This window comes from Oncorhynchus nerka, linkage group LG8 (genome assembly GCF_034236695.1).
Source record: "Oncorhynchus nerka isolate Pitt River linkage group LG8, Oner_Uvic_2.0, whole genome shotgun sequence".
Classification (NCBI taxonomy): domain Eukaryota; kingdom Metazoa; phylum Chordata; class Actinopteri; order Salmoniformes; family Salmonidae; genus Oncorhynchus; species Oncorhynchus nerka.
In genome coordinates, this window is record NC_088403.1 from 70759167 (window position 1) to 70786336 (window position 27170).

Genomic DNA, 27170 nt, shown 5'->3' on the forward strand with positions numbered 1-27170 from the left:
GCAGTAAATGGATGGCTTAGAGTTACAAATGTTTATGTAATACTATGAAGTCATACGTATTTTACAGTACATTACTGTAATACTATGAAGTCATACATATTTTACAGTACATTACTGTAATACTATGAAGTCATACGTATTTTACAGTACATTACTGTAATATTATGAAGTCATACGTATTTTACAGTACATTACTGTAATGCTAAAATAGTCATTAGATAATTGCATACCTGTTCTCATTTCTGAAGGGTCGAATTATGGACGCCACTGTAAATCAACTTAAGTTGACTAGTTAGCTCCAAAAAGGGGTTATAGAATTGACTTCATGCTGATTCAGTATAAATTTGACCAGGTTCCCGTGAACAAATTGTAATGACAACATACCCAAGAGTGTAGTCCGTATTAATGTTCACTGTGTATTAGAAACACAGGTTGAGATCATTGTGAGGGGATTTGGCCAGTGGGTTGAATAGGGAATCGGGCTTCCCGGGAAAAATGTTGTCCGAGGTTGTAACAATAACCAAAGGGAGTTGGGGCTTATTTTTATTTATTTTACCAGGCAAGTCAGTTAAGAACAAATTCTTATTTTCAATGACAGCCTAGTTAATCGACTTAAGTTGGGCTGGACTCTCAGTCCAGCCTCTCTCATGGTCAAACCGTGGTTGATCACATGATCAACAAGTGTTGCCCTAATCTCATCGGAGATGGCTCTCCTTCCTTCTCTTCTTTGCCCTTGTCCTCTTCTTCCTCTTCCTCTCACTCCTCTTGCTCTCTGTCCATTGTTGGCATCCATTGTTCAAAACAGGTAATCTGACCTTTGACATATTTATAGGCCTATACTACAGTAAAGCAGTGATTGGTTAGTGATCAGTTAAGCTATTAGTGTTTGCACATGTGATGAGTATGTGTGTGTGACCTGGTGAATAAGTGTAGCATTTTGATTGGTTGTGTTTGGAAAAGGAAAGCAAGTCACTTCCTGTTAGATTTTTGTGTTTTAAGGTAGAGAATTGTGTGTAGTGTCTTGAAAAAGTGTTTTATGCAATTGACAACTGAGTCAAAGGCTGGGAAATAGCTTATGGTTTTGGATATTTGGTGTGTAGTTTTGCACTTTGAGTGAGAGGTTTCAAAAATCATGTGACATTAAAAGATTTTGTGTGTAAGCAGTTGGAAAAAACTGTATTATTATTCTGTCTGAAGTAACTATAGCAGGAGTCAAATAAATGCTGTCCTCCCGACCTCTCCTCTGATTGGTTGATGCTTTCCACCTCTCCTCTACTTTGATAGGTTGATGTGGTTCCATTCAAGGAGGAGGGTGGTGACATGATAGGAGGGTCCACAAGGCAAGCTGTTCTGTTATTTCATCAAGTTTGTTTGCAGAGTTTAACTCCATTAGGAAGGTGAACTAGAGACCAGCAACAACTGAATAACAGAACTTCCACAGCGCTGCCCGAGCCCTTCAGTTTCAGAACTTTTAGTTGCATCAAATTAGGAACTTTCACTCAAAACAGCAACGCGTTTCCTCATACACACACACACACAGAAAGACAGAGACAGACAGAGAAGGGGACCAGACAGACTAACCTTGTAGCCGGTAAGACGCAGGAGATGAAGATCCAGTTCGCTCCGCTAAACATCCCACTGCGGAGGAGACTCAGACAGCTGCTGTGCTGCAGTGGGTTTTCTCTTTCCTGGCGCTAGGTAAGCCTCTCTCTCGCTCTCTGTGTGTGTGTGTTAGAGAGTGACTCAGTGTGTGTGTGTGTGTGTGTGTGTGTGTGTTAGAGAGTGACTCAGTGTGTGTGTGTGTGTGTCTGTATGTGTGTGTGTGTGTGTGTGTGTGTGTGTCTGTGTGTGTGTGTGTGTGTGTGTGTGTGTGTGTGTGTGTGTGTGTGTGTCTGTGTGTGTGTGTGTGTGTGTGTGTGTGTGTGTGTGTGTGTGTGTGTGTGTCTGTCTGTGTGTGTGTGTGTGTGTGTGTGTGTGTGTGTGTGTGTGTGTGTCTGTGTGTCTGTGTGTGTGTGTGTGTGTGTGTGTGTGTGTGTGTGTGTGTGTGTGTCTGTGTGTGTGTGTGTGTGTGTGTGTGTGTGTGTGTGTGTGTGTGTGTGTGTGTGAGAGAGAGGGGTTCATTACGCTGACGTTAGTGTGATGGTGCTGCTGTAATGTTTCGCTACACTCACATTAACATCTGCTAAACATGTGTATGTGACAAATAACATTTTGATTTGATTTGATTTGAAGGGAAAATCAATCCGTTTGTTGCTAAATAGAGTAAATAGTAACTCTGATTAGACTAGAGACTATTTCTCAGCAAAAGTAGGTAACACAAAGGCTTGCACAAATTAATCAATATCTTTATTGATTGTCTGGTCTAATGTCAGTTTAGTGTCTGTCCCCATGACGATTAGACTGGTCCTAGGTTAGTGTCTAATGGTTCAGGTTTGGGTAGTGTGATCTGGTCCTAGATCAGTGGTTAGGGTTGTATAGTATAACGGAGTGATATGGTTCTGGATCATCTAGGAACACCTGCTCCACAGTTTGACATGGCACTAATAGCGCCATGGAAGAGGTTCCTTTTTGGTGACGCTGCTGGTTAGTACGTTGTCAAGCGGGTGGTCACGTGTGTTTGTGAGCACAGGACTGCTGGTGTAAACGGGACAGTGGAAAAGCCAAGCAGTTAGCAGCATTCTTCTATCCATTGTAACAGCTGGAGGGAGTTCAGATTCTATAGAGAGGATTCTAGACTTTCTGTGTTTTCTGATTGGCTCTCTCTGGACTCCATGACCTCACAATGATCTGATCCATCTAACCCTTACCGTCTAACCCTTACCCTGACTCTGTCTCTGCTACGTCTCAACTGTGCAGCTGGGGTCACCTTGGTAGGAGTAAGGGACAGGCGTACTGTGTGTGTAGAGGGTAGTGGGTGAGAGTGCATGGCTGGCGTTCGCCCACTTGGCTCTGCTCACACACACACACACACGCTGCGCACGCAGACATTTACTCTATGTTCTCCTTTACCAACCATGTGAAATTATTCTCCTCCTGCCAACTCCCCTCCCCCAGAGAGTAACTGACCAGTGACATGTCTTCCCCCCTCCCCAGAGAGTAACTGACCAGTGACATGTCTCCCCCTCCCCCAGAGAGTAACTGACCAGTGACATGTCTTCCCCCTCCCCCAGAGAGTAACTGACCAGTGACATGTCTTCCCCCTCCCCCAGAGTAACTGACCAGTGACATGTCTTCCCCCTCCCCCAGAGAGTAACTGACCAGTGACATGTCTTCCCTCTCTCCCACCCAGAGTAACTGACCAGTGACATGTCTTCCCCCTCCCCAGAGAGTAACTGACCAGTGACATGTCTCCCCCCTCCCCAGAGAGTAACTGACCAGTGACATGTCCCCCTCCCCCAGAGAGTAACTGACCAGTGACATGCCCCCCCCTCCCCAGAGAGTAACTGACCAGTGACATGTCTTCCCCCTCCCCCAGAGAGTAACTGACCAGTGACATGTCTTCCCCCCTCCCCAGAGAGTAACTGACCAGTGACATGTCTTCCCCCCCTCCCCAGAGAGTAACTGACCAGTGACATGTCTTCCCCCCTCCCCCAGCCCAGTGCTGTCTAGCAGGCTATGTGTTGCTATGCGTCTCTGACTGGTGGGTTCTGGCTGCGCTGTATGCTGGTTGGCTGTATCTGGACAGGGACACACCCACCAGTGGGGGTCGGAGGTCAGAGTGGCTTCGGAACTGGAGCGTCTGGAAACACTTCAGAGACTACTTCCCTCTCAATGTAAGACTCTAAACTAACACTAACAGGTTTCCTACATGGGCCGTAACTCTTCAGAGACTACTTCCCTCTCAATGTAAGACTCTAAACTAACACTAACAGGTTTCCTACAAGGGCCGTAACTCTTCAGAGACTACTTCCCTCTCAATGTAAGACTCTAAACTAACACTAACAGGTTTCCTACATGGGCCGTAACTCTTCAGAGACTACTTCCCTCTCAATGTAAGACTCTAAACTAACACTAACAGGTTTCCTACATGGGCCGTAACTCTTTCATTGTGTACGATGCTCCCATTAATATCAATGAAACCTACTGGTCTACTGCACACACCAATTTAAACACACACCAATACACACAAATCAAATCAAATGTATTCATATTAAAGCCCTTCTTACATCAGCTGATGTCTCAAAGTGCTGTACAGAAACCCAGCCTAAAACCCCAAACAGCAAGCAATGCAGGTATAGAAGCACGGTGGCTAGGAAAATCTCCCTAGATAGGCCGAAACCTAGGAAGAAACCTAGAGAGGAACCAGGCTATGAGGGGTGGCCAGTCCTCTTCTGGCTGTGCCGGGTGGAGATTATAACAGAACATGGCCAATATGTTGAAATGTTCATAAATGACCAGCAGGGTCAAATGATAATAATCACAGTAGTTGTCGAGGGTGCAACAAGTCAGCACCTCAGGACTAAATGTCAGTTGACTTTTCATAGCTGATCATTGAGAGTATCTCTACCACTCCTGCTGTCTCTAGAGAGTTGAAAACAGCAGGTCTGGGACAGGTAGCACGTCCGGTGAACAGGTCAGGGTTCCATAGCCGCAGGCAGAACAGTTGAAACTGGAGCAGCAGCACGGCCAGGTGAACTGGCAAGGTGTCGTCAGGCCAGGTAGTCCTGAGGCATGGTTCCAGGGCTCAGGTCCTCCGAGAGAGAGAAAGAAAGAGAGAATTAGAGAGAGCATACTTAAATTCACACAGGACACCGGATAAGACAGAAGTACTCCAGATATAACAAACTGACACTAGCCCCACGACACAAACTACTGCAGCATAAATACTGGAGGTTGATACAGGAGGGTCAGGAGGCACTGTGGCCCCCGTCCGGACGATACCCCGGACAGGGCCAAACAGGCAGGATATAACCCCACCCACTTTGCCAAAGCACTCTCTATCTATCCCTCTCTCTAGCTACCTATCTATCGCTCAATATTAAATTAATTAAATTCAATGGGCTTTATTGGCATGGGAAACATATGTTAACATTGCCAAAGCAAGTGAAGGAGATAAACAAAAGTGAAATAAACAATTAAAATGGACAGTAAACATTACACTCACAAAGTTCCAAAATAATAAAGACATTACAAATGTATATATATTTATATAACTTCCGACTTCAACTGAACTGTATATGGTGAGTGAGCCTTCAACCCTGGTTCTTACCTGTTCCCCCTCCCCAGCTCATAAAGATGTTGGATCTGGACCCTGGTTCTAACTACAGTACCTGTTCCCCCCTCCCCAGCTCATAAAGATGGTGGATCTGGACCCTGGTTCTAACTACAGTACCTGTTCCCCCAGCTCATAAAGATGGTGGATCTGGACCCTGGTTCTAACTACAGTACCTGTTCCCCCCTCCCCAGCTCATAAAGATGGTGGATCTGGACCCTGGTTCTAACTACATCTTTGGGTTCCACCCCCATGGTGTTCTAGTGGCGGGGGGTTTGGGAACTTCTGCACGGAGCGTCAGGGTTCTCTCGCTGTTCCCGGGCTGACCCCCTACCTCCTGATGCTGCCATTCTGGTTCAGAGTACCCTTCTTCAGGGACTACATCATGTGTGGAGGTTAGTACCCTTCAGGGACTACATCATGTGTGGAGGTTAGTACCTAACCTCTAACCCCTGACCCTAGTACCCTTCTTTAGGTACTAGATCATGTTTGGAGGTTAGTAACTCTGACCTCTAACCCATAACCTCTGATGACTGATCCTGATCTTCAGGGACTACATCATGTGTGTAGGTTAGTAACCCTGAACTCTAACCCCTAACCTCTGACCCTGATATCCCACTTCAGGGACGACATCATGTGTGGAGAAAAGGCTGAGTGGTTAGTGTGTGTGTGTGTGTGTGTGTGTGTGTGTAGTGTGTGTGTGTTGTGTGTGTATTTTCTCAGTCACAGGGTTGTCCAGTTGAGAAAGTTTCTGTTGAAATATCTGACAATGCTGACCAAGCAGGTAACACTGACACACACACACCCTCTCCTCCCTCCTGTCAGACAGACTTACCCAACTCTATTTCACAACAGGCAAGTGGCTGACTGTGTGTGAGCTCGCAAGTACTGATTATCCATCCATTCAACATCCTGAATACATGTCTCTCTGTGTCTACAGGGAAACATCCTGAATACATGTCTCTCTCTCTGTGTCTACAGGGGAACATCCTGAATACATGTCTCTCTGTGTCTACAGGGAAACATCCTGAATACATGTCTCTCTCTCTGTGTCTACAGGGAAACATCCTGAATACATGTCTCTCTCTCTCTCTGTGTCTACAGGGGAACATCCTGAATACATGTCTCTCTCTCTGTGTCTACAGGGAAACATCCTGAATACATGTCTCTCTCTCTGTGTCTACAGGGAAACATCCTGAATTACATGTCTCTCTCTCTGTGTCTACAGGGAAACATCCTGAATACATGTCTCTCTCTCTGTGTCTACAGGGAAACATCCTGAATACATGTCTCTCTCTCTGTGTCTACAGGGAAACATCCTGAATACATGTCTCTCTCTGTGTCTACAGGGAAACATCCTGAATACATGTATCTCTCTCTCTGTGTCTACAGGGCAACATCCTGAATACATGTCTCTCTGTGTCTAGAGGGAAACATCCTGAATACATGTCTCTCTCTCTCTCTGTGTCTGCAGGGAAACATCCTGAATACATGTCTCTCTCTCTGTGTCTGCAGGGGAACATCCTGAATACATGTCTCTCTCTGTGTCTACAGGGGAACATCCTGAATACATGTCTCTCTCTCTCTGTGTCTACAGGGAAACATCCTGAATACATGTCTCTCTCTGTGTCTACAGGGAACATCCTGAATACATGTCTCTCTCTCTCTCTGTGTCTACAGGGAAACATCCTGAATACATGTGTCTCTCTCTCTGTGTCTACAGGGAAACATCCTGAATACATGTCTCTCTCTCTGTGTGTACAGGGAAACATCCTGAATACATGTCTCTCTCTCTGTGTCTACAGGGAAACATCCTGAATACATGTCTCTCTCTGTGTCTACAGGGAAACATCCTGAATACATGTTTCTCTCTCTCTGTGTCTACAGGGGAACATCCTGAATACATGTCTCTCTCTGTGTCTACAGGGAAACATCCTGAATACATGTCTCTCTCTCTCTGTGTCTACAGGGAAACATCCTGAATACATGTCTCTCTCTCTGTGTCTACAGGGAAACATCCTGAATACATGTCTCTCTCTCTGTGTCTACAGGGAAACATCCTGAATACATGTCTCTCTCTGTGTCTACAGGGAAACATCCTGAATACATGTCTCTCTCTCTCTCTGTGTCTACAGGGAAACATCTTGAATACATGTCTCTCTCTCTCTCTCTGTGTCTACAGGGAAACATCCTGAATACATGTCTCTCTCTCTCTCTCTGTGTCTACAGGGAAACATCCTGAATACATCTCTCTCTCTCTCTCTGTGTCTACAGGGAAACATCCTGAATACATGTCTCTCTCTCTGTGTCTACAGGGAAACATCCTGAATACATGTCTCCCTCTCTGTGTCTACAGGGAAACATCCTGAATACATGTCTCTCTCTGTGTCTACAGGGAAACATCCTGAATACATGTCTCTCTCTGTGTCTACAGGGAAACATCCTGAATACATGTCTCTCTCTCTCTCTGTGTCTACAGGGAAACATCCTGAATACATGTCTCTCTCTCTCTGTGTCTACAGGGAAACATCCTGAATACATGTCTCTCTCTGTGTCTACAGGGAAACATCCTGAATACATGTCTCTCTCTGTGTCTACAGGGAAACATCCTGAATACATGTCTCTCTCTCTGTGTCTACAGGGGAACATCCTGAATACATCTCTCTCTCTCTCTCTCTGTGTCTACAGGGAAACATCCTGAATACATGTCTCTCTCTCTCTCTCTCTGTGTCTACAGGGAAACATCCTGAATACATGTCTCTCTCTCTCTCTCTCTCTCTCTCTGTGTCTACAGGGAAACATCCTGAATACATGTCTCTCTCTCTGTGTCTGCAGGGAAACATCCTGAATACATGTCTCTCTCTCTCTGTGTGTCTACAGGGAAACATCCTGAATACATGTCTCTCTCTCTGTGTCTGCAGGGAAACATCCTGAATACATGTCTCTCTCTCTCTGTGTCTACAGGGAAACATCCTGAATACATGTCTCTCTCTCTATGTGTCTACAGGGGAACATCCTGAATACATGTCTCTCTCTCTCTCTCTCTCTCTCTGTGTCTACAGGGGAACATCCTGATTACATGTCTCTCTGTGTCTACAGGGAAACATCCTGAATACATGTCTCTCTCTCTCTGTGTCTACAGGGGAACATCCTGAATACATGTCTCTCTCTCTGTGTCTACAGGGGGAACATCCTGAATACATGTCTCTCTGTGTCTACAGGGAACATCCTGAATACATGTCTCTCTCTCTCTGTGTCTACAGGGGAACATCCTGAATACATGTCTCTCTCTCTCTCTCTGTGTCTACAGGGGAACATCCTGAATACATGTCTCTCTGTGTCTACAGGGAAACATCCTGAATACATGTCTCTCTCTCTCTCTGTATCTACAGGGAAACATCCTGAATACGTCTCTCTCTCTCTGTGTCTACAGGGAAACATCCTGAATTACATGTCTCTCTCTGTGTCTACAGTGTCACCTTCAAATCAAATCAAACTTTATTCGTCACATGCGCCGAATACAACAGAATACTGTGAAATGCTTACTTACAAGCCCTTAACTTGTTATGGCCGCAATCCCGATATCGGGATAAGTGTCATCAACAACCGCTGAATAGCATAGCGCTACATTGAATAAATATTACTACAAATATTTATATTCATGAAATCACAAGTACAATATGGAAAACACAGTTTAGCCTCTTGTTAATCTACCTGTCGTGTCAGATTTTGAAATTATGCTTTTCAGCGACGGCAATCCAAGCGTTTGTGTAAGTTTATCGATCGCATGACAAAACATTAAGTACACTTAGCATCAGGAAGCTTGGTCACGAAAATCAGAAAAGCAATCAAATTAATTGTTTACCTTTGATGATCTTCGCATGTTTTCACTCACGAAGTCTCCCAGTTACACAACAAATGTTCCGTTTGTTCCATAAAGTTTATTTTTATATCCAAAATACCTCCGTTTGTTTGTCGCGTTATGTTCAGAAATCCACAGGAAAGAGCGGTCACGACAACGAGATGAAAATTCCAAATAGTCTCCATAATGTCCACAGAAACATGACAAACGTTTTTATAATAAATCCTCAGGTTGTTTTTAAAATGTATAATCGATAATATATCAACCGCAAATGTCTTTCACAGTAGGAGAGGGGAAAAACAATGGCTGTCCAAATTCTGTTGCGCGAGCAAAACTCATGTGACCACTTGACGCGATGTTATTGTTCTGGCTCATTTTTCAAAATAAAAGCCTGAAACTATGTCTGAAGACTACACCTTGAGGAAGCGATAGGAAAAGGAATCTGGTTCATATCCCTTTAAATGGAGCAAAGGGAGGCTATGGAACATGGAGTTTTCAAAATAGAAGCCCTGATTTTCAACAGGGTTTCGCCTGCAATATCAGTTTTTGTTATACTCACAGACAATATTTTGACAGTTTTGGAAACTTTAGAGTTTTCTATCCGATACTAATAATAATATGCATATATTAGCAACTGAGACTGAGGAGCTGGCCATTTACAATGGGCACATTTTCATCAAGCTACTCAATACTGACCCTGCAGCCATAAAAAGTTAACTAACAATGCAGTTCAAGAAAGAGTTAAAAAAACATTTACCAAATAAACTATAGCAAAAAAAGAATAAAAAGTAACACAATACAATAACGAGGCTATATACAGGGGTATTACGGTACAGAGTCAATGTGAGGCTATATACAGGGTATTACGGTACAGAGTCAATGTGGAGGCTATATACAGGGTGATACGGTACAGAGTCATGGGAGGCTATATACAGGGTATTACGGTACAGAGTCAATGTGAGGCTATATACAGGGTATTACGGTACAGAGTCAATGTGAGGCTATATACAGGGTATTACGGTACAGAGTCAATGTGGAGGCTATATACAGGCTGTTACAGTACAGTGTCAATGTGGAGGCTATATACAGGCTGTTACAGCACAGTGTCAATGTGGAGGCTATATACAGGGTATTACGGTACAGAGTCAATGTGAGGCTATATACAGGTATTACGGTACAGAGTCAATGTGGAGGCTATATACAGGGTATTACGGTACAGAGTCAATGTGGAGGCTATACAGGGTGTACCGGCACAGAGTCAATGTGGAGGCTATATACAGGGGGCACCGGTACAGAGTCAATGTGGAGGCTATATACAGGCTGTTACAGTACAGTGTCAATGTGGGAGGCTATATACAGGATGTTACGGTACAGAGTCAATGTGGAGGCTATATACAGTGGTGTTACGGCACAGAGTCAATGTGGAGGCTATATACAGGGTGTTACAGTACAGTGTCAATGTGGAGCTATATACAGGGTGTTACGGTACAGAGTCAATGTGGAGGCTATATACAGGTGTTACAGTATAGTGTCAATGTGGAGGCTATATACAGGGTATTGCGATTTGTACAGAGTCAATGTGGAGGCTATATACAGGGTATTACGGTACAGAGTCAATGTGGAGGCTATATACAGGGTATTACGGTACAGAGTCAATGTGGAGGCTATATACAGGGTATTACGGTACAGAGTCAATGTGGAGCCTATATACAGGGTGTTACAGTACAGTGTCAATGTGGAGGCTATATACAGCTGGTCAGGATGCTCTCAAGGTGCAGCTGTAGAACCTTTTGAGGATCTGGGGACCCTTCAAAACATCCTGGATACGTGTGTGTGTGTGTGTATTTAAGGTTAGGGTGTGTGTGTGTGTGTGTGTGTATTTGGGGTTAAGGTGTGTGTGTGTAATTAGGTTTACGGTGTGTGTGTGTGTGTGTGTATTTGAGGTTAAGGTGTGTGTGTGTGTGTATTTGGGGTTAAGGTGTGTGTGTGTGTCGTGTGTGTGTGTGTGTATTTGGGGTTAAGGTGTGTGTATGTATGTGTGTGTGTGTGTGTGTGTATTTGGGGTTAAGGTGTGTGTGTGTGTGATGTGTGTGTGTGTGTATTTAAGGTTAGGGTGTGTGATTAGGGTGTGTGTGTGTGTGTATTTGGGGTTAAGGTGTGTGTGTGTTTGGGGTTAAGGTGTGTGTGTATGTGTGTATTTGGGGTTAAGGTGTGTGTGTGTGTGTGTGTGTGTGTGTGTGTGTGTGTATTTGGGGTTACGGTGTGTTATGTGTGTATTATGTGTATAATGTGTGTATTATGTGTTCATTCAGGTCTGGTATCCAGTGAGAAAGCCAGCCTGTCCTACCTGCTCTCAGCTCCTAGAGGAGGTAATGTGGCGGTGGTGGCTATAGGGGGCGCTCCAGAGGCTCTAGACGCCCGACCAGGAGCTCTCACCCTTCAGATTCTACACCGCAAGGGATTCATCAAACTGGCACTAAAACATGGGTAGGCCTGAAGTACAGGTGGATCTGAAACACTGGTAGGCATGAAAAACAGTTACGTTTGAACAGGGTTGGGGTCAAATCCATTTAAATTCCAGCGAGCAGTATGGTATGTAGTGGGCAGCCAGACGGGTCATTTTAGAGATTAGCCAAGGGACTTAATTCGGGGAGAAAACAGTTTAGAAGGGAATACGCTTGTGTCCATACAAACCACCCTGAACATGCCAGTTCAGGGTCAGGCCTGGTTCGTTTTGGGAAGGGAGACTGTCTGGGAAGACCAAATAAAAGTAACCTGAATATCAATTGGTATTTCTGCTTCCTGAATTGACTGGAATTGAAATGTAGTTGACCCCAATCCTGGGTCTGAACGCGGGTAGGTGGGAAGCACGTCTGAACGCGGGTAGGTGGGAAAAACAGGTAGATGTCAAACACGGGTAGGTTTGAAACATCTGAAACACGTGTATTGAATATTGTAATTCAATATTAGGTGTGGTGTGTTTAATTTTTAAATTTTTATTCTTTCTTTTTATTTCACCTTTATTTAACCAGGTAGGCTAGTTGAGAACAAGTTCTCATTTGCAACAGCGACCTGGCCAAGATAAAGCATATCAGTGTGAACAGACAACACAGAGTTACACATGGAGTAAACAATTAACAAGTCAATAACACAGTAGAAAAAAAGGGGAGTCTATATACAATGTGTGCAAAAGGCATGAGGAGGTAGGCGAATAATTACAATTTTGCAGATTAACACTGGAGTGATAAATGATCAGATGGTCATGTACAGGTAGAGATATTGGTGTGCAAAAGAGCAGAAAAGTAAATAAATAAAAACAGTATGGGGATGAGGTAGGTAAAAATGGGTGGGCTATTTACCAATAGACTATGTACAGCTGCAGCGATCGGTTAGCTGCTCAGATAGCAGATGTTTGAAGTTTGAGGAAGATAAAAGTCTCCAACTTCAGCGATTTTTGCAATTCGTTCCAGTCACAGGCAGCAGAGAACTGGAACGAAAGGTGGCCAAATGAGGTGTTGGCTTTAGGGATGATCAGTGAGATACACCTGCTGGAGCGCGTGCTACGGATGGGTGTTGCCATCGTGACCAGTGAACTGAGATAAGGCGGAGCTTTACCTAGCATGGACTTGTAGATGACCTGGAGCCAGTGGGTCTGGCGACGAATATGTAGCGAGGGCCAGCCGACTAGAGCATACAAGTCGCAGTGGTGGGTGGTATAAGGTGCTTTAGTGACAAAACGGATGGCACTGTGATAAACTGCATCCAGTTTGCTGAGTAGAGTGTTGGAGGCAATTTTGTAGATGACATCGCCAAAGTCGAGGATCGGTAGGAAAGTCAGTTTTACTAGGGTAAGTTTGGCGGCGTGAGTGAAGGAGGCTTTGTTGCGGAATAGAAAGCGACTCTAGATTTGATTTTCAATTGGAGATGTTTGATATGAGTCTGGAAGGAGAGTTTACAGTCTAGCCAGACACCTAGGTACTTATAGATGTCCACATATTCAAGTGTTAATGTTAATGTACTGTATGCTTGTGGTGTTCATTAAGGCCCAGCTGGTCCCAGTGTAATGTTAATGCCCGGCTGGTCCCAGTGAAATGTTAAAGCCCGGCTGGTCCCAGTGTAATGTTAATACCCAGCTGGTCCCTTAATGCCCAGCTGGTCCCAGTGTAATGTTAATACCCAGCTGGTCCCTTAATGCCCAGCTGGTCCCAGTGTAATGTTAATACCCAGCTGGTCCCTTAATGCCCAGCTGGTCCCAGTGTAATGTTAATACCCAGCTGGTCCCAGTGTAATGTTAATAGCCAGCTGGTCCCAGTGTAATGTTAATATCCAGCTGGTCCCAGTGTAATGTTAATACCCAGCTGGTCCCAGTGTATATGTTAATACCCACCTGGTCCCAGTGTAATGTTAATACCCAGCTGGTCCCAGTGTAATGTCAATACCCAGCTGGTCCCAGTGTAATGTTAATGCCCAGCTGGTCCCTTAATGCCCAGCTGGTCCCAGTGTAATGTTAATACCCAGCTGGTCCCAGTGTAATGTTAATACCCAGCTGGTCCCAGTGTAATGTTAATGCCCAGCTGGTCCCAGTGTAATGTTAATGCCCAGCTGGTCCCAGTGTAATGTTAATACCCTGCTGGTCCCAGTGTAATGTTAATATCCAGCTGGTCCCAGTGTAATGTTAATGCCCAGCTGGTCCCTTAATGCCCAGCTGGTCCCAGTGTAATGTTAATACCCTGCTGGTCCCAGTGTAATGTTAATACCCAGCTGGTCCCAGTGTAATGTTAATGCCCAGCTGGTCCCTTAATGCCCAGCTGGTCCCAGTGTAATGTTAATACCCAGCTGGTCCCAGTGTAATGTTAATGCCCAGCTGGTCCCTTAATGCCCAGCTGGTCCCTTAATACCCAGCTGGTCCCAGTGTAATGTTAATAGCCAGTTGGCCCCAGTGTAATGTTAATACCCAGCTGGTCCCAGTGTAATGTTAATACCCAGCTGGTCCCAGTGTAATGTTAATACCCAGCTGGTCCCAGTGTAATGTTAATATCCAGCTGGTCCCAGTGTAATGTTAATGCCCAGCTGGTCCCAGTGTAATGTTAATACCCAGCTGGTCACAGTTTAATGTTAATATCCACACGACCATGCAATCTCCATAGAAAAATCAGTGAAGCTGGAGACTCATATCTCCCTCACTAGCTTTAAGCACCAGCTGTCAGAGCAGCTCACAGCACCAGCTGTCAGAGCAGCTCAGAGATCACTGCACGTGTACATAGCCTTTCTGTAAATAGCCCATCCCAACTACCTCATCCCCATCCTGTATTTATTTATTGATTATATCTTGCTCCTTTGCACCCCAGTATCTCTATTTGCACATTCATTTTCTGCACATCTATCACTCCAGTGTTTAATTGGTATATTGTAATTACTTCGCCACCACCTATTTATTGCCTTACCTCTCTAATCTTACCTAATTTGAACACACTGTATATAGACTTTCTCTACTGTATTATTTATTGTATGTTTGTTTATTCCATCTGTAACTCTGTGTTGTTGTTTGTGTCGAACTGCTTTGCTTTATCTTGGCCAGGTCGCAGTTGTAAATGAGAACTGGTTGTCAAGTAGCCTACCTGGTTAAATAAATAAAGGTGAAATATATATAAATATTTTTATCTACCAAGAGTGTTTTAATCTATATTCTTTGTAGACATCTATTTACCACCGCAAACTGTTTCTGGCACTAAGACGTAAGCAAACAAGAAAAAACTAATTCAGAAGTGGGCGCTCCTAGGGATGCAAATTTAAATCAATTTTACCTTTCTACCAGCGTGTGCAACCAGTCAACAACAAAAAACTTCAAACCACCTTTACTTCACAAAGCTCTCCCTCGCCCTCCATTTGGCAAATCTGACCATAATTCTATCCTCCTGATTCCTGCTTACAAGCAAAAACTAAAGCAGGAAGTACCAGTGACTCGCTCAATACGGAAGGTCAGATGCTAAACTACAGGAATGCAATACAGTACCTGTCAAATGTCTGGACACAACTACTCATTCGAGGGTTTTTCTTTATTTTTACTATTTTCTACATTGTAGAATAATAGTGTAGACATCAAAAATATTAAATAACACATATGGAATCATGTAGTAACCAAAAAAGTGTTAAACAAATCAAAATATATAATATATTTGAGATTCTTCAATGTAGCCACCTTATTAATGCGCTTGACCAATCAGTTGTGTAAACAGAAGATATCCCTATTTGCTTTAAAGACCAAGTCCATATTATGGCAAAAAAGCTCTAATAAGCAAAGAGAAATGACAGACCATTATGACATTGAGATATGAAGGTCAGTCAATGTGGAACATTTCTTTGAGTGCAGTCGTAAAAACCATCAAGCGCTATGATGAAACTGGCTCTCATGAGGACCGCCACAGAAAAGGAAGACCCAGAGTTACCTCTGCTGTAGGAAGACCCAGAGTTACCTCTGCTGCAGGAAGACCCAGAGTTACCTCTGCTGCAGGAAGACCCAGAAAGACCCAGAGTTACCTCTGCTGCAGAGGATAAATTCATTAGATTTAACTGATTTAACTGCACCTCAGATTGCAGCCCAACTAAATGCTTCACAGAGTTCATGTAACAGACACATCTCAACATCAACTCTTCATAGGAGACTGCGTGAATCAGGCCTTCATGGTCGAATTGCTGCAAATAAACCACTACTAAAGGAGTCCAAATTTGAGATGTTTGGTTCCAAACCGCCGCGTCTTTTTTGAGATGCAGAGTAGGTGAACGGATGATCTCCGCATGTGTAGTTCCCACCGTGAAGCATGGAGGAGGAGTTGTGAGGTTTGCTTGTGACACCGTTGGTGATTTATTTAGAATTCACAGCACAATTAACCAGCATGGCTCCCACAGCATTCTGCAGAGATACGCCATCCCATCTGGGTTGAGCTTTGTGGGACTATCATTTGTTTTTCAACAGGACAATGACCCAACACACCTCAAGGCTGTGTAAGGGCTAATTGACCAATAAGAAGAGTGATGGAGTGCTGCATCAGATGACCTTGCCTCCACAATCACCCGACCTCAACCCAGTTGAGATGGTTTGATGAGTTGGACCGCAGAGTGAAGGAAAAGCAGCCAACAAGAGCTCAGCATATGTGGGAACTCCTTCAAGGCTGTTTGAAAAGCATTCCTCATGAAGCTGGTTGAGAGAATGCCAAGAGTGTGAAAAGCTGTCATCAAGGCAGCTGTGTTATTGACTTGTTAATTGTTAATTGGCTGTAGCTGATGTAAACAAGACCGTTAAACAGTGCAACATTCACAAGGCCACGGGCCAGACGGATTACCAGGACGTGTAGTCAGAGCATGCGCAGACCAACTGGAAAATGTCTTTACTGACATTTTCAACCTGTCCCTGACCGAGTCTGTAATACCTACATGTTTCAAGCAGACCACCATAGTTCCTGTGCCCAATAAAGCAAAAGTAACCTGTCTAAATGACTACTGCCCCGTATCACTCACCTCTGTAGCAATGAAGTCACTTGAAACCGTGGTCAATCAACACCATCATTCCAAAAACCCTTGACCCACTCCAATTCGCATACTGCCCCAACAGATCCACAGGTGACACTACCCTTTCCCACCTGGACAAAAGGAACACATATGTGAGAATACTGTTCATTTGGGTGGCGCAGCGTCCAAAGGCACTGCCTCTCAGTGCTAGAGGCGTCACTACAGACCCTGGTTCAATTTCAGGCTGTATCACAACCGGTCACACACCTTCACCTGGATCTTGGACTTCTTGACGGGCCACACCCAGGTGGTAAGGGTAGGCAACAACACATCTGCCACGCTGATCCTCAACACCGGTGCCCTTCAAGGGTGTGTGCTTAGTCCCATCCTGTACTCCATGTTCACCCACAATTGCGTAGCCAAACACAAATCCAACACCCTCATCAAGTTTGTTGACGACACAACGGCGGTAGGCCTGATCACGACAACGATGAGACAGCCTATAGGGAGGAGGTCAGAGACCTGGCAGTGTGGTGCCAGGACAACAACCTTTCTCTCAACGTGAGCAAGACAAAGGAGCTGATCGTGGACTACAGGAAAAGGAGGGCCGAAAATGACCAACAAACCATCATGGTCCAAACACACCAAGACAGTCGTGAGGGCACGATAACGCCTATTCAGGAGACTGAAAAGATTTGTTATGGGTCCCCAGTTCCTCAAAGTTCTACAGCTGCACCATTGAGAGCATCCTGACCATTTGCATCACCGCCTGGTATGGCAACTGCTCGGCATCCGACCTTATAGCACTACAGAGAGTAGTGCGTACGTCCCAGTACATCACTGCCAAGATAATACATCCACCAAGCCTCCTGCCATCCAGGACCTCTATATTAGCCACTCAAGTCATAGACTATCTGCTATCGTGCGGTTCCAAAGCACCAAGTCTAGGTCCAAATAGCTTCTACCTCATAAGACTGCTGCTGAAGAATTAATCAAATGGCCACCTGGACTATTAACATAGAGTGCTGCTACTCGCTGCTTATTATCTATGCATGGTCACTTTACCCCTACCTACATGTACATATTACCTTAATAATTACGTCGACTAACCTGTATCCTGGCACATTGACTCAGCACCGGTACCCCCTGTATATAGCCTCGATATTGACTCAGCACCGGTACCCCCTGTATATAGCCTCGATATTGACTCAGCACCGGTACCCCCTGTATATAGCCTCCACATTGACTCAGCACGGTACCCCCTGTATATAGCCTCCACATTGACTCAGCACCGGTACCCCTGTATATAGCCTCCACATTGACTCAGCACCGGTACCCCCTGTATATAGCCTCCACATTGACTCAGCACCGGTACCCCCTGTATATAGCCTCCACATTGACTCAGCACCGGTACCCCCTGTATATAGCCTCCACATTGACTCAGCACCGGTACCCCCTGTATATAGCCTCCACATTGACTCAGCACCGGTACCCCTGTATATAGCCTCCACATTGACTCAGCACCGGTACCCCCTGTATATAGCCTCCACATTGACTCAGCACCGGTACCCCTGTATATAGCCTCCACATTGACTCAGCACCGGTACCCCTGTATATAGCCTCCACATTGACTCAGCACCGGTACCCCCTGTATATAGCCTCCACATTGACTCAGCACCGGTACCCCCTGTATATAGCCTCCACATTGACTCAGCACCGGTACCCCCTGTATATAGCCTCCACATTGACTCAGCACCGGTACCCCCTGTATATAGCCTCCACATTGACTCTGTACCAGTACCCCCTGTATATAGCCTCCACATTGACTCAGCACCGGTACCCCCTGTATATAGCCTCCACATTGACTCTGTACCAGTACCCCCTGTATATAGCCTCCACATTGACTCAGCACCGGTACCCCCTGTATATAGCCTCCACATTGACTCAGCACCGGTACCCCCTGTATATAGCCTCCACATTGACTCAGCACCGGTACCCCCTGTATATAGCCTCCACATTGACTCTGTACCAGTACCCCCTGTATATAGCCTCCACATTGACTCAGCACCAGTACCCCCCTGTATATAGCCTCCACATTGACTCAGCACCGGTACCCCCTGTATATAGCCTCCACATTGACTCTGTACCGGTACCCCCTGTATATAGCCTCCACATTGACTCTGTACCAGTACCCCCTGTATATAGCCTCCACATTGACTCAGCACCGGTACCCCCTGTATATAGCCTCCACATTGACTCAGCACCGGTACCCCCTGTATATAGCCTCCACATTGACTCAGCACGGTACCCCCTGTATATAGCCTCCACATTGACTCAGCACCGGTACCCCCTGTATATAGCCTCCACATTGACTCAGCACCGGTACCCCTGTATATAGCCTCCACATTGACTCTGTACCGGTACCCCCTGTATATAGCCTCCACATTGACTCTGTGCAGGTACCCCCTGTATATAGCCTCCACATTGACTCAGCACCGGTACCCCTGTATATAGCCTCCACATTGACTCAGCACCGGTACCCCCTGTATATAGCCTCCACATTGACTCAGCACCGGTACCCCCTGTATATAGCCTCCACATTGACTCAGCACCGGTACCCCCTGTATATAGCCTCCACATTGACTCAGCACCGGTACCCCCTGTATATAGCCTCCACATTGACTCAGCACCGGTACCCCTGTATATAGCCTCCACATTGACTCAGCACCGGTACCCCCTGTATATAGCCTCCACATTGACTCTGTACCGTAATACCCTGTATATAGCCTCCACATTGACTCAGCACCGGTACCCCCTGTATATAGCCTCCACATTGACTCAGCACGGTACCCCTGTATATAGCCTCCACATTGACTCAGCACCGGTACCCCCTGTATATAGCCTCCACATTGACTCAGCACCGGTACCCCCTGTATATAGCCTCCCCATTGACTCAGCACCGGTACCCCCTGTATATAGCCTCCACATTGACTCAGCACCGGTACCCCTGTATATAGCCTCCACATTGACTCTGTATTGGTACCCCCTGTATATAGCCTCCACATTGACTCAGCACCGGTACCCCCTGTATATAGCCTCCACATTGACTCAGCACGGTACCCCTGTATATAGCCTCCACATTGACTCAGCACCGGTACCCTCTGTATATAGCCTCCACATTGACTCAGCACCGGTACCCCCTGTATATAGCCTCCACATTGACTCAGCACCGGTACCCCCTGTATATAGCCTCCACATTGACTCAGCACCGGTACCCCCTGTATATAGCCTCCACATTGACTCAGCACCGGTACCCTCTGTATATAGCCTCCACATTGACTCAGCACCGGTACCCCCTGTATATAGCCTCCACATTGACTCAGCACCGGTACCCCCTGTATATAGCCTCCACATTGACTCAGCACCGGTACCCCCTGTATATAGCCTCCACATTGACTCAGCACCGGTACCCCCTGTATATAGCCTCCACATTGACTCAGCACCGGTACCCCCTGTATATAGCCTCCACATTGACTCTGTACCGTAATACCCTGTATATAGCCTCCACATTGACTCAGCACCGGTACCCCCTGTATATAGCCTCCACATTGACTCAGCACCGGTACCCCCTGTATATAGCCTCCACATTGACTCAGCACCGGTACCCCTGTATATAGCCTCCACATTGACTCAGCACCGGTACCCCCTGTATATAGCCTCCACATTGACTCAGCACCGGTACCCCCTGTATATAGCCTCCACATTGACTCTGTACCGTAATACCCTGTATATAGCCTCCACATTGACTCAGCACCGGTACCCCCTGTATATAGCCTCCACATTGACTCTGTACCGGTACCCCCTGTATATAGCCTCCACATTGACTCTGTACTGGTACCCCCTGTATATAGCCTCGATATTGTAATTTTTATTGTGATATTTTATTTATTTTTACTTTAGTTTATTTGGAAAATATTTTCTTAAACTCTTATTCTCTTAAAACGGCATGGTCGGTTAAGGGCTTGTATTTCACAGTAAGTTCTACACATGTTAAATTTGGCGCAAGTGACAAACATTTTATTTGATTTTAAAGGCTCTGCAATGGCTGCCTGTGAGTTTAAGATTATTCCATTGGTTTTTCACCCCCAGACATGCTTTAAGTTATGTACCCAGTAGGTCCCTCAGGTCCTCTGGCCTTTTAACTATCCCAAAGCCTAGAACCAAGAGGCATGGAGAGACAGCCTTTAGCTACTATGCCCCCATCCTCTGCAATAGCCTGCCAGAGAACCTGAGGGGCCCTAACTGGGGACATTTTTAAAAGAGATCCTGAGGGGCCCTAACTGGGGACATTTTTAAAAGAGAACCTGAGGGCCCTAACTGGGGACATTTTTAAAAGAGAACCTGAGGGGCCCTAACTGGGGACATTTTTAAAAGAGAACCTGAGGGGCCCTAACTGGGGACATTTTTAAAAGAGATCCTGAGGGGCCCTAACTGGGGACATTTTTAAAAAGAGATCCTGAGGGGGCCCTAACTGGGGACATTTTTAAAGAGATCCTGAGGGGCCCTAACTGGGGACATTTTTAAAAGAGATCCTGAGGGGCCCTAACTGGGGACATTTTTAAAAGAGAACCTGAGGGGCCCTAACTGGGGACATTTTTAAAAGAGATCCTGAGGGGCCCTAACTGGGGACATTTTTAAAAGAGATCCTGAGGGGCCCTAACTGGGGACATTTTTAAAAGAGATCCTGAGGGGCCCTAACTGGGGACATTTTTAAAAGAGATCCTGAGGGGCCCTAACTGGGGACATTTTTAAAAGAGATCCTGAGGGGCCCTAACTGGGGACATTTTTAAAAGAGATCCTTTCTAGCTTTGATTTTCCTCTTTTATTCATTCAGCTTTTATTGTTATTCTTTAGTTGTTTAACCTCATACGTTTGTTGTGTGTTATTATATAGTATATAATATATAGTATTAGTAGTATTAGTATATAATATATAGTATTAGTAGTATTAGTATATAATATATAGTATTAGTAGTATTAGTATATAATATATAGTATTAGTAGTATTAGTATATAATATATAGTATTAGTAGTATTAGTATATAATATATAGTATTAGTAGTATTAGTATATAATATATAGTATATAATATATAGTATTAGTAGTATTAGTATATAATATATAGTATTAGTAGTATTAGTATATAATATATAGTATTAGTAGTATTAGTATATAATATATAGTATTAGTAGTATTAGTATATAATATATAGTATTAGTAGTATTAGTATATAATATATAGTATTGCATGTTTTTTCATTAGTTTTTTCCTGTGAAGCGCATTGCGTTGAATCCATGCCTGAAATGTACTGTAGAAATAAAGCTAGATTTTATGTTAATGTACTGTATCTATAGGGCTCAGTTAGTACCTGTGTTCTCCTTTGGGGAGAATGAGCTCTTCGACCAGATGACCAACCCTACCGGATCGCCGCTCCGCTGGCTACAGGACCACCTGCAAAGGCTCATGGGAGTAGCACTGCCGCTGTTCACCGGGAGAGGAGTGTTCCAGTACAGCTTTGGTCTACTGCCCTACAGACAGCCCATACACACTGTTGGTATGAGACACACACACATTTTCTCCCCTATCTCGCCAGTTAGTATTTGTATTTATTATGGATCCCCGTTAGTTCCTGCCAAGGCAGCAGCTACTCTTCCTGGGGTTTATTATGGATCCCCATTAGTTCCTGCCAGGGCAGCAGCTACTCTTCCTGGGGTTTATTATGGATCCCCGTTAGTTCCTGCCAAGGCAGCAGCTACTCTTCCTGGGGTTTATTATGGATCCCCATTAGTTCCTGCCAGGGCAGCAGCTACTCTTCCTGGGGTTTATTATGGATCCCCATTAGTTCCTGCCAAGGCAGCAGCTACTCTTCCTGGGGTTTATTATGGATCCCCATTAGTTCCTGCCAAGGCAGCAGCTACTCTTCCTAGGGTTTATTATGGATCCCCATTAGTTCCTGCCAAGGCAGCAGCTACTCTTCCTGGGGTTTATTATGGATCCCCATTAGTTCCTGCCAAGGCAGCAGCTACTCTTCCTAGGGTTTATTATGGATCCCCATTAGTTCCTGCCAAGGCAGCAGCTACTCTTCCTGGGGTTTATTATGGATCCCCATTAGTTCATGTCAAGGCAGCAGCTACTCTTCCTGGGGTTTATTATGGACCCCCATTAGTTCCTGCCAAGGCAGCAGCTACTCTTCCTGGGGTTTATTATGGACCCCCATTAGTTCCTGACAAGGCAGCAGCTACTCTTCCTGGGGTTTATTATGGATCCCCATTAGTTCCTGCCAAGGCAGCAGATACTCTTCCTGGGGTTTATTATGGATCCCCATTAGTTCCTGCCAGGGCAGCAGCTACTCTTCCTGGGGTTTATTATGGATCCCCATTAGTTCCTGCCAGGGCAGCAGCTACTCTTCTTGGGGTCCAAAAATATTAAAGCACTTACATTACATATAAAACTAAATATAAAACTGTACATCATATAAAATTATTACACCACTACATATCTACAATACAAAATGTTTAATACCACCACACACCAATATCACAATGTATGCATGTGTCTGTGCCATTGTGATTCTCTTCACAGTCCCTGTTGTTCCATTATGTGTATTTTTACCAGTTTAAAAAAAATCTGATTATCCTGCTGCATCAGTTACCTCTCCAGTGGGTAGGCCTATTCCAGTGGTCCAGACCCCCTCTCATCTCTCTCTCTCTCTCCAGTGGGTAGGCCTATTCCAGTGATCCAGACCCCCTCTCATCTCTCTCTCTCTCTCCAGTGGGTAGGCCTATTCCAGTGGTCCAGACCCCCTCTCATCTCTCTCCAGTGGGTAGGCCTATTCCAGTGGTCCAGACCCCCTCTCATGTCTCTCTCTCTCTCTCTAGTGGGTAGGCCTATTCCAGTGGTCCAGACCCCCTCTCATCTCTCTCTCTCTCTCTAGTGGGTAGGCCTATTCCAGTGGTCCAGACCCCCTCTCATCTCTCTCTCTCTAGTGGGTAGGCCTATTCCAGTGGTCCAGACCCCCTCTCATCTCTCTCTCTCTCTAGTGGGTAGGCCTATTCCAGTGGTCCAGACCCCCTCTCATCTCTCTCTCTCTCTTTAGTGGGTAGGCCAATTCCAGTGGTCCAGACCCCCTCTCATGTCTCTCTCTCTCTCTTTAGTGGGTAGGCCTATTCCAGTGGTCCAGACCCCCTCTCATCTCTCTCTCTCTAGTGGGTAGGCCTATTCCAGTGGTCCAGACCCCCTCTCATCTCTCTCTCTCTCTCTTTAGTGGGTAGGCCTATTCCAGTGGTCCAGACCCCCTCTCATCTCTCTCTCTCTCTCTCTAGTGGGTAGGCCTATTCCAGTGGTCCAGACCCCCTCTCATCTCTCTCTCTCTCTCTCTAGTGGGTAGGCCTATTCCAGTGGTCCAGACCCCCTCTCATCTCTCTCTCTCTCTCCAGTGGGTAGGCCTATTCCAGTGGTCCAGACCCCCTCTCATCTCTCTCTCTCTCTCTTTAGTGGGTAGGCCTATTCCAGTGGTCCAGACCCCCTCTCATCTCTCTCTCTCCAGTGGGTAGGCCTATTCCAGTGGTCCAGACCCCCTCTCATCTCTCTCTCTTTAGTGGGTAGGCCTATTCCAGTGGTCCAGACCCCCTCTCATCTCTCTCTCTCTCTCTTTAGTGGGTAGGCCTATTCCAGTGGTCCAGACCCCCTCTCATCTCTCTCTAGTGGGTAGGCCTATTCCAGTGGTCCAGACCCCCTCTCATCTCTCTCTCTCTCTCCAGTGGGTAGGCCTATTCCAGTGGTCCAGACCCCCTCTCATCTCTCTCTCTCTCTCTCCAGTGGGTAGGCCTATTCCAGTGGTCCAGACCCCTCTCATCTCTCTCTCTCTCTCCAGTGGGTAGGCCTATTCCAGTGGTCCAGACCCCTCTCATCTCTCTCTCTCTCCAGTGGGTAGGCCTATTCCAGTGGTCCAGACCCCCTCTCATCTCTCTCTCTCTCTCCAGTGGGTAGGCCTATTCCAGTGGTCCAGACCCTCTCTCATCTCTCTCTCTCTCTCCAGTGGGTAGGCCTATTCCAGTGGTCCAGACCCCCTCTCATCTCTCTCTAGTGGGTAGGCCTATTCCAGTGGTCCAGACCCCCTCTCATCTCTCTCTAGTGGGTAGGCCTATTCCAGTGGTCCAGACCCCCTCTCATCTCTCTCTAGTGGGTAGGCCTATTCCAGTGGTCCAGACCCCCTCTCATCTCTCTCTCTCTCTCCAGTGGGTAGGCCTAATCCAGTGGTCCAGACCCCCTCTCATCTCTCTCTCTCTCTCCAGTGGGTAGGCCTATTCCAGTGGTCCAGACCCCCTCTCATCTCTCTCCAGTGGGTAGGCCTATTCCAGTGGTCCAGACCCCCTCTCATCTCTCTCTCTCTCTCCAGTGGGTAGGCCTATTCCAGTGGTCCAGACCCCCTCTCATCTCTCTCCAGTGGGTAGGCCTAATCCAGTGGTCCAGACCCCCTCTCATCTCTCTCTCTCATCTCTCTCTCTCTCTCCAGTGGGTAGGCCTATTCCAGTGGTCCAGACCCCCTCTCCCACTAAGGATGATATAGACGGTCTCCATTCTCTCTACCTGGAGGGCCTCACTACGGTGTTTGAAGACAACAAGGACAACTACGGCATTGCACCAGACAAACACCTCCACTTCATCTAGACACAGAGTTGTTCACACGTATAATCAGAAAAAAAAAAAGATTTACAGATTAACCCAAAGATGCTGCAACACCTTCTAGGTCAGAGTTCTAGCTTTTTTCTCTACTGTTATTGACTTGTTTATTGTTTACTCCATGTGTAACTCTGTGTTGTCTGTTCACACTGCTATGCTTTATCTTGGCCAGGTCGCAGTTGCAAATGAGAACTTGTTCTCAACTAGCCTACCTGGTTAAATAAAGGTGAAATAAAATGTAAAAAAAATAGCTGTAGAGTTTTATAAAACATCACAATACATTGCTGAGCGTTCGATTTGCCTGCTGTGGGGCAAGGAGACCCTCAGCTCTGCTAAAACCACTGACAACTGTGTGCCATTTTCAAGGAATTGTTAAATAAATGTTGTAATATCAGCATCTCTTGAAGAGCTTAGTCAGAACAACAAATGTCAGATTATTGCAAAACGATTGCACACATGTAGCTCTATCATCAGAGTTATACAGCAAGTAACTGAATGCTGTCATGATCAGTAAACATCACTGATCATGTAGTTTCAGATACGGGAGGGTAGCCCGTATGTCTCAATATTGGCACCCGTTTATTGGACATTTGAGTGATATGAAGTACACTGAACAAAAATATCATTGCAACATGTAAAGTGTTGGTTTCATGAGCTAAAATAAAAGATCCCAGAAATGTTCCATACAAAGAAAAATATTATTTCTCAAATGTTGTGGACACATTTGTTTACCTCCCTGCTAGTGAGTGTTTTTCATTTGCCACGATAATCCATCCACCTGTCAGGTGTGGCAAGAAACGGATTAAACGGCATGCCAATTACACAAGTAAAATGGCAGCGGGAAGAAATGGCAGCATTTTTACGGCGCCTAACCAATTGTGCTGTTATGTGGGGGTTTTTCACGTCATTTGTGACTTATTTTGTTAATAATGTTTCTGCCACCGTATTTTACGGCAAAAAAGAGCTTCTGGATATCAGGACGGCGATCACTCACCATGGATTAGACTAACATTTTTTCTTCAACAAGCAGGATGCACAGGATGTACTTCAGATACCCTGTTATTTGCAAGAGGAAGAGACGCAGGTACAGAGGACACAGAGCAGCGTCACTCGTAGGATCCGCAGACGGCGAGTGGGAAAGCTGCCGTTAGCGTCAATATTACTTGCCAATGTGCAATCATTGGACAATAAATTAGGCAGTACGATCACGAATATCCTACCAACGGGACATCAGAAACTGTAACATCTTATGTTTCACAGAATCATGACTGAATGATGACATGGATATTGAGCTAGCGGGATACACGCTGCACCGGCAGGATAGAACAGCACACTCCGGTAAGACGAGGAGGGGGGTCTGTGCATATATGTAAACAACAGCTGGTGCATGAAATCTAAGGAAGTCTATAGATTTTGCCCAGTAGAGTATCTTATGATAAGCTGTAGACCACACTATTTGCTTAGAGAATTTTCATCCATCATTTTTGTGGCTGTTTATTTACCACCACAGATGGATGCTGGCACTAAGACCGCACTCAGTCAGCTGTATAAGGAAATAAACAAACAGGAAACCGCTCACCCAGAGGCGGCGCTCCTAGTGGCCAGAGACTTTAATGCAGGGAAACTTAAATCAGACCAAATTTCTATCAAAATGTTAAATGGGCAACCAGAGGGGGAAAAAATCTAGAATTTTAACCAGGTAGGCAGTTTGAGAACAAGTTCTCATTTAAAACTGAGACCTGGCCAAGATAAAGCAAAGCAGTGTGACACAAACAATAACACAGAGTTACACATGGAATAAACAAATGTACAGTCAATTACACACTAGAAAATGTGCCTTGTTGAACGT

The 27170-nt window shown here is 45.4% G+C and overlaps 1 pseudogene; it reads left to right on the plus strand.

The window, feature by feature from the left end:
* The first annotated feature begins 1520 nt into the window (after positions 1–1520).
* On the plus strand, positions 1521–25444 carry LOC135572992 (2-acylglycerol O-acyltransferase 1-like; annotated as a pseudogene).
* Positions 25445–27170: the final 1726 nt, after the last annotated feature.